The sequence below is a fragment of the Glandiceps talaboti genome, chromosome 12 (assembly GCF_964340395.1).
Source record: "Glandiceps talaboti chromosome 12, keGlaTala1.1, whole genome shotgun sequence".
NCBI lineage: Eukaryota > Metazoa > Hemichordata > Enteropneusta > Spengelidae > Glandiceps > Glandiceps talaboti.
This window is the reverse complement of record NC_135560.1, coordinates 22881675-22895425: the sequence shown is the minus strand read 5'-3', so window position 1 is coordinate 22895425 and position 13751 is coordinate 22881675.

The following is a 13751-nucleotide window of genomic DNA, read 5'->3' as shown; positions in this document are numbered from 1 at the left end:
TTAAAGCTGTTTCTCAATGTGGACTCCAAACAGGAAATACAGAAATAGAAATGAATGATGCACACTATTGAACCATTGATCTTGGAGAGATCCCCTCCAAGATCTATAATTGAACAAACGTCATGCTTTAAAATACACCGAATCGGAAATACAGGAGCGATATGAACAACGGATCGCAGAGGTGGCATTTCGTATTCCCTCGGTGCAATCCAGGGGAGATGGTAATGATTCAACAATATGTTAATATTCTTATGATGAAATACATGTAAAAGGATGTTTCCACAAATAAAAAAAGCAAACCTAACTTTGATTTATAGGTAGTTTGTTTCTCACACAGTTCCTCTGGGTATAGATCTCAATTTGTCCGTGATCGTCTATGAATGCACTGTACTAAGGAACGCTAAATTTCTGACAATAACTCAAATTGGCCAAAAAAGTTTGTCTTACCTATTGCAATAATTGTAATCTCATGTCTGTCATCATGTCGTGTATTAATGTCATACATACATACATACATACATACATACATACATACATACATACATACATACACACATACATACATACATACATACATACATACATACATACATACATACATACATACATGTACATACATACATACATACATTACCCTCATCCCACAAGTTTACAATTGTTGACAAGTAATGGTCAGCTTTCACTACGTACTTGTAAATATGGACGAGCACTACGGTTTACAATTGCGCATGCGTGATAGGGATTCTTCAGGGATGTGTAATAAATAACAGACGTCATCTTTAAAATACAATCACTCTGACTGTATTGTAATAACAAATATGTAACATCAGTTTATATACAAAACCATATAAATAACGGCTGGAATTTTCTGAGAAATGGTTGTTGTTGCTGTCGTTATTTTGGTAGTGGTTGTGGTGGTGGTGGTCATGATGATGGTGATGATGGTGGTGGTGGTGGTGGTGGTGGTAGTGGTGGTGATGATGATGATGATGATGATGATTGTGGTGGTGGTGGTGGTGGTGGTGGTGGTGGTGGTGTTGAGGGTGGTAGTAGTGAGAGTGAAGGTGGTAATGATGGTAAGGGTGGTGATGGTGAGGAAGTGGGTGGTGGTGGTGGTGGTGGTGGTGGTGGTGATGAGGTTGAGGGTAGTAGTGAGGGCGAGGGAGGTGATGCTAAGGCCTAAAAAAGGTGACGTTCCGATTATGCTCAATTTTAGAATAGGTGGGGTAGGTAGATTTTTTATTTTATTTCATGATATATTTGTTTTATGTGCGAGTGTCTAGTTCAGGTAGTTATGTTTTCCATTGTTTTCCGAATGGTCTTAGTTTGTGTTATTGGTTTCTTCCCATCAGATTTACAACCATTAAAGAACAGTGAAGAACAGTGTTATAATGTCTGTTTAAGTTGATGCCAGTTTCCGCATCCACTATTTCTGGCGAGACTCCACAGTTTATTATTTTCTCTCGAATATGTAAAAAAAAGTTCAGGGTCTGCAGTGAAGAACTAGGTGGGGTCGGGTAACCGGAACTACACAGTTTTTTTTATATTAGGGCTATGGGTGGTGATGATGAGGAAAGTGGTGGTGGTACGTCATGGAGTAGTGGCGTCGAGGGAGGTCATGGTGAGGGTAGTGAGAGTAGAGGTGGTAACATTAATATGTGGAATTTTGGTAAGCGACCTTCGTCCTGAATCGTGTCTTCATTAACTTGTTTTAAAACGGCCCACCTATCTGACATATAAAGAGACTATTGTCGATAAGCCCATACATAACCCCTTTACATTAAAAATGGATACTGAAGATTAAAGGTAGTCATGAGACGTCCGTGGAAAACGACAGCATGGTGGTTAAACAAAGTCTATAGGCTAGATCAAAGGGTATAGTCGCATTCCTTGTCGATTCATTCTAAGGGTTGTTATGCAGAGTATGCTCGTATTCAAATAAGAGCATTTGGCAATCTTAACAGTATCTAGACTCAAAACTAATGAAGCAGTGGTTAGTTATGATATTAGTGTTTATATTCAAGAAAATACAGTAAACCTGGGTATGATAGGAAACACACTACACCTGGGTATGATAGGAAACACAGTACACCTGGGTATGATAGGAAACACAGTACACCATAGGAAGTTATGGCATTCAACCGCACCACACGTGTGAAATGGCCAACAGTACCAGTATGGTGCATGCTTGATTTATACCCGGGGATTTATAGTTTTCAAACTAAAACCGGACTATCACCTACTAGTGTAATCTACCTCAGCGATCGAACAACTATAGTGTCTTAGTAAACTAAAAGCTTGGTTTCCACAGTACATCTTGAATAATAGTATTCAGCATGACACTTTGCACGGCTCAAAAATATTTATGTTATTACTGTACTTTAATTAATTAATTGTAATTATCACCGATCACAAATGCCATCGGCTTTTACAATAGCTTTCAAGAAAATGAGGTCACTTAGTCCTACCGCAAGCAATCATATTTAATTGTTCATACATTGCAATTAAGGCTAATCGTTTTACGAGAAGTGTCAGTGGAAGAAATTCAAATATTGTGCAGCAAATACATAATATTTATTAAATTTAAATTGAACATGTTCCATACAATTTTGTCTGTAAGGCAAGTTTTTGTGGATAGAATTATCTTCAAACGGACTCCTGTTCCAGAAATATTTTGACATAAAAATGAATCAACATTGAAACTGTTGACAGCAAACTGAAGCTATCGTCCACACCATATCAAGAAGTACACTAGCGTGATCGCTAAAGGGGTAAAGATTGGTAAGGTTGTAGTGTGCACTAGTGTGGTGTGTAGTATGTAGAGTGGTCTGTTAATACTCACACCATCAAACTAGATTAATGTGAGGTTTGGTTCGGCGTGATGTACAATAATATGTCGTGTCATAGTAAAGTAATATGGTTTTGTATAGTGTGTGATGTGGCCATAGTGTAGTGTGATGTGGCCATAGTGTAGTGTGATGTGGCCATAGTGTAAGTATGATGTATGATGTGGAGTAGTGGAATATGGTATGGTATTGCATGGTGCAGTGTGTAGTATGGTGTGGTGTGGTGTGGTGTGGTGTGGTGTGGTGTAGTATGGTGTGGTGCGGTGTGGTGTGGTGTGTGCTGTGTGTTGTGCTGTGTTGTGTTGTGCTGTGCTGTGCTGTGCTGTGATGTGCTGTTGAATCATGATGGTCAAATAGTTATAGTGGCCAGCTTGGAATCTGCGCGTTGCGGGTTCAAGAGTCGATGCTGTCGTTCGTTTGTTTGTGAATAAATGTAGTCCTTGGGTTTAACTATGATGAAACACATCCGTTTATACATGTAATTGAGGACCTGATAGAGGTTGAAACGCAAATGATTTAATCCCATATGCTTACGGAGGCTGCAATGGATTATATGCTCCCCAGTTGTGTCGATATAGGTCCATGCCGGGGGTAATTACAATTGTAACGAGCTTTGAGTATATTGTGGGAAAGCGTTATATAAAAACTAATATTACCATTATTGTGTTGTGTGCAAAAGTGTGGTATTCAGCGGCACGGAGTGGTATGGTGTGTTGGTTTGTAATGTGGCAGAGCAGTTTGTGACGTGGTATGGACCGTATGCCACATACTTGCTTGTGTGTGCGTATTGTTCCTTTTCTATGGCGAGGCGAGGTCAGGGTGAGGTGTGAACTGTTGTGTTGTTTGGTTTGTTATGTTGTGATGTTTGTGGTAGAGATTGTTGTATATATAGTTTTATGCTCACCGTGTTACTATACATCAAAGATAGCGGTTGGTACAAGCTGTGTTGCTGTCGGCATATGTGGGTGTGCGTTTGCTATTGTAGGTATAGTTTCATGCTCACCGTGTTGCTATACATCAAAAAATATACACACTTGTAGGCATACGGGACAGAAACAGTATGAAAAATTAGCTCCATTCTAATTTGTATTGTACACAACTCCACTAGCAACTGTCACTCACTTTTAGAAACCCTACGATGACTTCCTATTTATGTTTCAAATATTTTAGATTGAATTTTTTTTCAGATTGCAAAGTGTAAATTGTAATTCATGAAGAACATTGAGTTATATTAAAATTAATTTATATCAAAGTTTTCTCATTTATTCAAGAACACTCGATTGATAACACGAAAGTTGTAACGACCCAGTGTGTCAGTCTATTTATTTGTTTGTTTGTTTGTTTGTTTGTTTGTTTGTTTGTTTGTTTGTTAGGAAGAAATGAAGGCGCGTTGATCAGTCAGTCAGTCAGTCAGTCAGTCAGTCAGTCAGTTAGTTAGTTAGTTAGTTGGTTAGTAAGTTAGTTGTCAGGCCGTTCGTGCTTTCGTTAGTTAGTAAATTAGTTAGTGAGTTAGTTAGTTGATTAATCATTTTTTAAAAAGAAATTCAAATATAGTGTTTTAGTCCAGGAACTTTGTAAAAGAATTGTTCGTTGGAACAGTCGTGTGAGAAAGACGGCCAACGTGATAAATCCTTAACACCAATACAAACAACTTTATGAATAAGAGGTAACTATATAAAATACACAGATGGCTACTCTTTGCTATAACAATATTTTTAGATTTCTTGTCACAATGAAATGCAATTGACGTTGAGAACCTTGTCAATCAAAATCGTCTGACATAATTTAAACAATCGCTTGTCTAAATCATAACAGGTATGTTTTTTAATCAGCGTTACTTATTCCCGTATACTTCCCATAACCTTCAAGTACTCTCAAGATAGAACAAGAATTGCAGCTGTTACATATTCTTGAATTCAATGTAATGACATTGATTCGTTTCTTTTGTTAGTCTTAGATATAATACAATAATTAAGTACTAATTCATTTATTTCAGTGGTGCTAATTGTCTGAATTCTGCCCTTTATAAAAGTAGTCCCTACTCAGAGTGTCGTCTCTCTTGCCGTATGTCGTTATCTCCACAGGCTATTGATTCTGTATGTTTTACTGGAGACGCCGCACCAGTGCTTGCAATATGGTACTATTCATCACCAGTAGATGTTCTACGTCACGAGAGGGCGCTTGAATGGCATCGATATGACTTCTTCGTTTTCAGACAACAAATTAAAGTCAGTGACAAGCACTCCCAGCAAGGTCTCTAGGGACTAGAGCTAATACTCAGGTTGTCTGATTATTTACGTTTCTCTCATAAGCAATACAACCATACAGTCTTTCAACAATACCGACGAATTGTTTTGTTGTGTTGATATGGAAACAAGTACAAAGGCAGTAAATAAATTAATCTTAGCATATAACACACACGAGGTCAAAGTTCACTTGTATACACCTGTTCTATATAACACATTTTAGCACAACTGAACTGATAAGGTTCAGTAGTGCTATAGGCATGGCAAAGTGTGTGTGTGTGTGTGTGTGTGTGTGTGTGTGTGTGTGTGTGTGTGTGTGTGTGTGTGTGTAAACAACTTAAAGTCAAAAACCGCTAGACCGATTGCCATGACAGTGGTATTACCTTGGGTGTCTAGTTGGAAAATTGTACAAATCTAAATGATCTTACCATTGGTGTGTAATTTGGGCAAACAAGTGTAATTTTTGGTTTAAAAAAAATTAAACTCAAATACTACTGAGCAAATCGGTCTGAAATTTGATGGGAACAATTTCAGGGATGTTTAGATTAATACTTGTTCATGATATGATGATCCCGTGAGTGATATGCAAATTAGGGCTAAAAATATGACCTTTTGGTCAAAAATCTATAATGCCAAAATTATTGAGCAAATTTGGTTCAAATTTGATGGGGACATTCTTCGTCGTGTTTAGATTACGAATTGTTCATACCATGATAATCCCATCAGTGATATGCAAATTAGGACTAAAAATGTGTCTTTTAGGTCAAAAATATATAATTCCAAACTACTGAGCAGATTGGGCAGGAATTTAATGGGGATGCGTTCGGGGATGTTTAGATGAAGCTGTATTCACAACGTGATGATCCCATCAGCAGTATGCGAATTAGGTCTAAAAATCTCAATTTTGATCAAAAACTTATATCTTGCAACTACAAATGTACATGGCCCGGTGAATGAGGTTGAAACTTCGTGCGGATGTTTCTGGAGGTGTTATTTCTGAAGTTATTGTTGAAAATGTTTTGGAGACAATTGGTCCTAGGAACCATGATCATGCCCTTAGCAACAGTGAAATGATTATGAACAAAGATAACAACAGGGGTGGGTAGGTAAGTGAATAAAGATTCCAAAATGTATGCAAATATGCCTAGCAACAAGGCCATGCCAATAGCAACAGCCAACTACAGTTGTACTACAGCGCCATTGGCAGTATTTTTAAGAAGACGATTTAGGCAACAGAACATGGTCCATTTTCGTATCAAAGTAAATGTTGAAAAACTAATTAAATGAATTATCCATGACAATATTGAAGCAAAGAACATGGCTGACGAAAAAAACTGGTACCGGCTTTATCTAATATAAATATATTGTCATTTTGAAGCCTCGGTCCAATATCTTTATTCTTCAAATGTGCTCGTTTTTTAAATTATATTTTAAACTTGTTATGCGTCTAAAGAAGGTTAACATTACGAGATATACCACGCCTTCATTTACAAGTCTTTGAATTGCTTTGAACAATTTAATAAAATAATGATACAATTCCCTTGCACAGGTTTCGTATTAGACTTGTTAAGTTATATGCCCAAAGATTAATTGAAGGCAACATTACAGTAAAAAAGAATATCACATATTTGAGAACGATTTCAAGTATATGATTTTTTTTTTCATTTTCCGAGCCACAGCAATATTTATGAAATAAAAGCAAGTGACTTATATATTCTGATATTTTAAACATGCTTTATTCATAAACGGCAAACAAAGTATGTAGATTATTTTTCTCGACAATTTAATGTATATATAATAGTCATGAACTTATTTATCACCAGCGATAAATTGTACACACTGCATACAGAACAATTGAAATTGTCGCCGATACGCCTACAGTCTCTTTTAATTAGCGGTAATGGAATTAGTAGTCTCAATTTCGGTGTATTTGAAAAATGATTATAATTGCAAATAGGACAGCACTGCAATATTCTGTAATTATAATGACATTTATCACAACATACATGACAGTTAATTTCCATTTGAAGGCGCAACTGTAACGCTAAACGAGTCTAAAGTACTGACCCGTTACATTCACCATTAATATCCACAAAATCCATCTAGGTACATACATGCCAAATCCTTCATTTGGAATTCTCTAAACTTGGTCTTTGTTTTGTATCAGTACGTAAAAGTTGAGCTGGTCGACGCTGATGTGATCCTTTCCTCTATCTAATTAACATATTCCTAATTCAAAATGCACTTTCTACTTCAAGTTGTTGGATCGACTAGTGCAAATTGTGGACTGAGCTCAACTCGACATAACCCGACAATATACAACCCCAAAATAACCAAATTCATTGCCAAATTCAAAATTTGTAACGTCATGTTTGTTATTCGATGCCCTCATTTTTGCTAAATTCTGATGTTTCGAACTGTATCATAATCACATGCATACAATTTTCAGGTACCGGAAAAATCGGGAAAACACCAGTCTCTGTCACTTTGTGCATATTCATCTATTATCATCACTCGGTATCGACGCCAATTTGCCTTTAAGTAAACATTGTTTTATATTATGTATGAACATCTTGTACATTAATATACGGTTACAACTTGTGTGCCTTTAATTATTGACAGAGTAACAACAACCACAACGTCGCTCTGTTACCCAACCCGGTAACCACATTATAGCAATGTATCAAACCAATCAATTCACCCCAAGTATCCAAGCCTATAGTCAACAAACATGGAGGTATAGGGGCCATGGTTAGTTAATATCCTCTCTCTACTTGTTTGTACACAAATATCTACAAGTTAATAAATACGGGTTATTTTAATTAGACCTAAATTAACTCTGCCTGGGATCAGAGTAAATAGGTTGTTTAACTTAAAGAAAATAACTAACATGAAACAGACAGACAGACAAACAAACAAACAAACAAACAAACAAACAAACAAACAAACAAACAAACAAACAAACAAACAAACAAACAAACAAACAAACAAACAAACAAACAAACAAACAAACAAATAAATAAATAGATGAATAAATAATTAAATAAACAAACAAACAAACAAACAAACAAACAAACAAACAAAAACTAAATACAACAAGCTCGCAAGCTCATGCAGTATATAGAATGCATTTTCTCTTGTAATCCGTTGCATATTGCGACTATCTTAGTTTATGGCTCACCGACTCTTCGTTTTATTTTGTCGTTATTTTAATTTTAATTCCAGGCAAGTTTCTGTATGATGGAAGAAGTCATGTCGACATTTTTTAATTGCATAAGGCGGGTTTATAGAAAGGCAATTTGGAAATTCGTTTTACTCTTCTTAAAAACAGACTTAAAATAGACTACTATAGGGTTGTTGGGATTATCTCGTTGTCATTACTCTGCGGATAGATTGTATCATGCATACGAAGTGTAGTGCTAATTTTGAGAGAATTGCTGATATATATACAACAACTGTTCATAATGTGATCCAGAGATTATGTCTACAATTTGAACATACGTAATAATGGTGTATAAGTCTTAATAATTGGTGTAATAAAGTGGATTAACACAGAATCGTAGAACAATGAAACGACCAAATAGTTAATGTTCTTCTCAGTTATAAGGATTCGTCGTTCAATCATCACGATACCTGTTTGTTGAAGTGAGTACATAGAATAGCGAAGTCTTACCGACTCTGGGTAATTCACTGTTTTTATGAATGTACATTTGGCTAAATGCGAATAAACTTAGATCGCAGCAGTAGTTACGACTGATCAGTGCTTTTTTTTCCTTTATATACCATTAGCCTACACTTTTAATTACTTTTATTGACTTCTCCTGAGTCACGATAGGTTGGATCATGGTTGTCTCCAGTCTTGACTTCCATGATCAAACCTATCCGAACACAAACTGCTCGAACACATATAATTGTCAGCGCTTCGACTGGGTATTAGAGACACCAAGCAAGATATTGTGGACCTCCCAAGTCTAACGAGGAAAAGGGACTCCTGGCGCAACACTGTGGATTCTATCTCGGATGCGTCCGCATGATGATCGACTGGGTATGGAATTTGACGAAAAAATTGTAACGAATTTGTGACCAGCACGGGTTTCATCAAGGAAATATTGAACCCATGAATCATAATCCCAGGCCAATTTGACAGATTAATTATAACAGGAATCTGGGAATAAATGCAATGATGTCATCTTCTCCTAATAATAATAATAATAATGTTGGTTTCTTATATAGCGCTTTCCCACACCGTGCTCAAAGCGCTTTACAATTATTACCCCTGGCTCGGATCAGAACAGCACAACGGCCCTTTAGTCTTCCTCAACTCCCCGGGGAGCATACAATCCATTGCAGCCATTTTAAGCGCATAGGATTAAAGCCTTCACATTGCAACCTACATCCTACCAGGTCCCCAGTTATACAGCTGGGTTGACTGAGGCACAGTCGTGGTTCAAATCTTGCCCAAGGACTTTAGCCACTCAGAAACAAACAGCAGGCAGCGACGGGGCTCGAACCTGCAACCTGTAGATTCCAAGCCGGTCACGCTAACCATTCACCCATCATGACTCCTATCCCGTGCAATATACATCTGAAAGCAACATTTATATTTCAAAGAAGAAGTTGGTATTGAATTTAGATAACAAATATAATCCCTCTTCGTCTTCTACTGGCCAGGGGTATTTTTAAGTTCTGGCATGAATGAACTGTTGATAAGATCATGACGTCACAGTGACGTCACCATGATGGTACGAGATGCAGCCAAGTATATTCGGCTGATACTCAAAATAGAATAATGGAATATGGTCATTGAAATCCGGTATTCCATGATGTGTCACGTACACACAGTTGATACTTTAATTCATATAGCATTGTATTCATCTCGATTGTCACCCGTTTATCCTTTGGCGTCGTATTCATTAGGCCTAAAAAAATAATTGTTTGGTTCCGGTTACCCGACCCCACCTAGTTTTCCACTGCTGACCCTGAAATATTTTTACGTATTCGAGAAAAAAATAAAATAAAATAGCAAAAATTGTGAAGTTTCACGAGAAATAGTGGATGCGGAAACTGACATTATCTTAAAAAGACAATATAAAACTGTTCTTCCAATCTGGAATGGCTGTACATCTGATAGGAAGAAATAAACAATACAGAAACCATTTGGAAAACAATGGAATACCTGAATTAACCACTCACACATGAAAAAAAATATAATAAAATAAAAATAAAAAATCTACCTACCCCACCTATTCTAAAATTGAGAGTAATCGGAACCACACAATTTTTTATTCGGCCTTACATGATTTAGGAAGACTAATGTCAATCAAATATCTGAATGCATAAAAAATGAAAGTATATTGAATGATCAATAGTTCATTTATTGTGTATATACTGTAAGTGATATATGAGTTATAGGATTTGGGCCAGTGGCTTTTACGAGCAATAACGCATGTTATAGTCATCATTAACTTGTTTCATTATAAGTAGAATAATGAGTGGAATGTGTCCCTTTAACCTGTACTTTCGCGCTGTGAAATACATTTTCGTAGGTTCCAATATTTACTGCGACGAAAGTGATACATAAAAGTGAATGAGGTGATAAGTTATGAACTAATACCAAATTGTTTTATACAGTACCCAACACGAGAAAAAGCAATAACCTTACTTCCGACCAGAAATCAACCTACACTTTTTCGTTTGTCAATTTTTGTATTCAAAGCTTTTTTACTCAGAGAGAAGGCGTCTTTTTAATTTCTATTTTATTTATTTATTTATTCATTGTGTTCCAAATGTTACTGATTATTTATCCTTTGTGTCGAATGATGGGCGATGGTCCTTTTATTATGAAGTAAATCAATTAAATTAACTGTCAAGAATAAGGTTATAATGATGAAATGAACTCAGGAATCCTACCAATTCTATAATGAGTTCTTGACATAGAGTGATCAGACATTCATAATATACTAGTGTATTCAATGCTATGAATACTCTCATGAAATACGATAAAGACTTGTTCAGATAAAATGTCCCCAGTCCTTAAAATGCCTGACGTTTCAGGATTTGCCCTTCATTTTACAAGAAATACGTATGGTGTGCTCGCACTCACGGTCAGTTTCGCCCCATCTATAGTTAAGTGGTGTTAACTCGAAATGTTGATGAGAGTACTAAGTGAAATCTAGGATAATATAATCTAATCCAAGCTAGTGGTGCTATTTGGGATCGTATTGTTATCGTTCAGTTTGTCTATTTCTTACTTATGTCATAAGCCAATTTAAGAATGCAGTATATGTGAACTTCTGAGGCTCCGTTGGGATGACTGGGGAATGTGTGATCTGATGTGCTATTTACTTTCACAAACCAATTAGTCAAGCGCTCTTGTCGCCATCTTGGAAATGAAATAATGAATAAAAATTATATAATGACTTACACGTATATTATACACCACATTCGGAATACATCCCGATTGATTCGTCCGAAACTGCGTATTTCATCCAGACTTATCATCTTATTTTAGAGTTGTGAACGAAATTTCAATTCATTTACCGGTTACTCGTGTAATGCAATAGTATGATACAGTATATTATTGCCTTATTATAATTGTTCCCATTCTATGCAAACTGGAATTGTGTTACATCATCTATGGATTGAATACTTCAAAGTTTAAGACAACTTTTCAATTTGATTTACTTGCCAATTTTCATAGAAGCCGTGTTTTTCACACGTTTTATGACGAACTTCTCTTTTCTCAAACGGTTTCTTGTGAGTGTATCATGGCTGTTAAACTAACATCAAATGGTATCAAATAACAAACAGTAGTTAATGTATACCTTCTCGCGACATCTTATATGTTGGAGGCTAGATTTGGGCAAAGAAATACAAGTTTTTAAAAGACCTTCACACAACCCAAATGAAAAAAAACGGAGGTGATAGTATTGGGCGTGGCAGCGCAATGGACCGTTAAGTTATAATGGTTTTTTTGTAACTGTTTGGGAAGCGGGCATTTGTAATGAGGGTATAGAGAGTCGACCTGTGTGTGAATTTGCTTAGGCAGTTTTTAACAATTTAGACAAAGCGAAAAGTAGCATAATTGAAAAACGATGGTTAAATAGAAGGTAACTATATATCAGTATTGATAAGCCAAAAAAAAACCATTTTAACGTGGAACCACTTTACTTATTGTCTTATAAGATAGGGTTTTCCAGTGAGAATAGTTCAAATAATCATCCGTTGTCAGTCGCACAATCCACATTGTACTCACGAAATTGTGTGAATGAGAGAGAGAGAGAGATAGTGTGTGTGTGTGTGTGTGTGTGTGTGTGTGTGTGTGTGTGTGTGCGCGCGTAGGGGAGAGAGGGGGGAGCGGGGTTGTGTGAATCTAAAGATTAACGGGTTGACCTCTCACTTGCCGAGGGCAAGAAAGGTAAACATCAGGACGACACACGAATCTACCAGTTGACACGTTAGCTCAGATGGTCAGAGCACCCTGAATCGAATTCAAGGGACGTGGGTATGATTCCTACACGTGGCACTTTTCTATCTCTATTTACGTCCAATTATATTCAATTCCATTTCAAGTTTATTGGTGTTCAAATATACACATCACATTCGGATTTACCAAATATATATTATATTATATTATATTATATATATATATATATATATATATATATATATATATATATATATATATATATATATATATATATATATATATATATATATATATATATATATATATATATATATATATATATATATATATATATATATAGGAAGTCAGTGGTAAGATTTGTCCGTAGTACAGTGCTCGATACGTCTGCACGCAGAGCGGAGTATATGTTGAGGGTAGAAGAAAATCAAGTCGGGTTTTTCGTCTCTACAAGCCTGTTTCGTGAGTAAATCACTCGTCAGGAGATGTTGATGTAGAGACGAAAAACCCGACTTGATTTTCTTCTACCCTCAACATATATATATATATATATATATATATATATATATATATATATATATATATATATATATATATATATATATATATATATATATATATATATATATTCTTTAGAAGTGTTAATCGAGTGTCTGTTATTATTCTTTAGACGTGAGTGTCTATTATCAATTAGTTGAAAGGGTGTTCTTAGGAGTGGACAAGTATAAAAGTGCAATGGGATTCGAATTAATGATGAGCGATCTTCTGACTAAGGTCACTAATAAAACATTTCCGTCGAATGTTTTTAGTTCAGAAAATCACAAGTTCTATGTGAAATAATTTATTCACCTAGTAAGATGATACCTTAGCACCCTAAAACATTGAATCGTGCGGCAATATGACAACCCCCCCCCCTCCTAAGCTTTTTTTTCAAAGAAGATGTCATGGGTTTATCTCTTTCATTTTCTATTTCGCATAAAATAATTATACCCCCGTCGTTGAATAAAACTGTATAACCCGATTCAGTGGGCGTTGGTAATCTTGACTTGAACGTACACCGGACTGGAGTATTTCAAGATCATTTTGGCGATTCAGTGAAGTTAATAAAAGTTGGCGATTTGTGTTTACAGAGAATACAATATGGTAGGTATGCAACAGCGACATGTAAACACTGGTGACAAAGAAATGAAATATAATATTCAATGATTGTTTAAGTAAATATTCTGAGTTTAA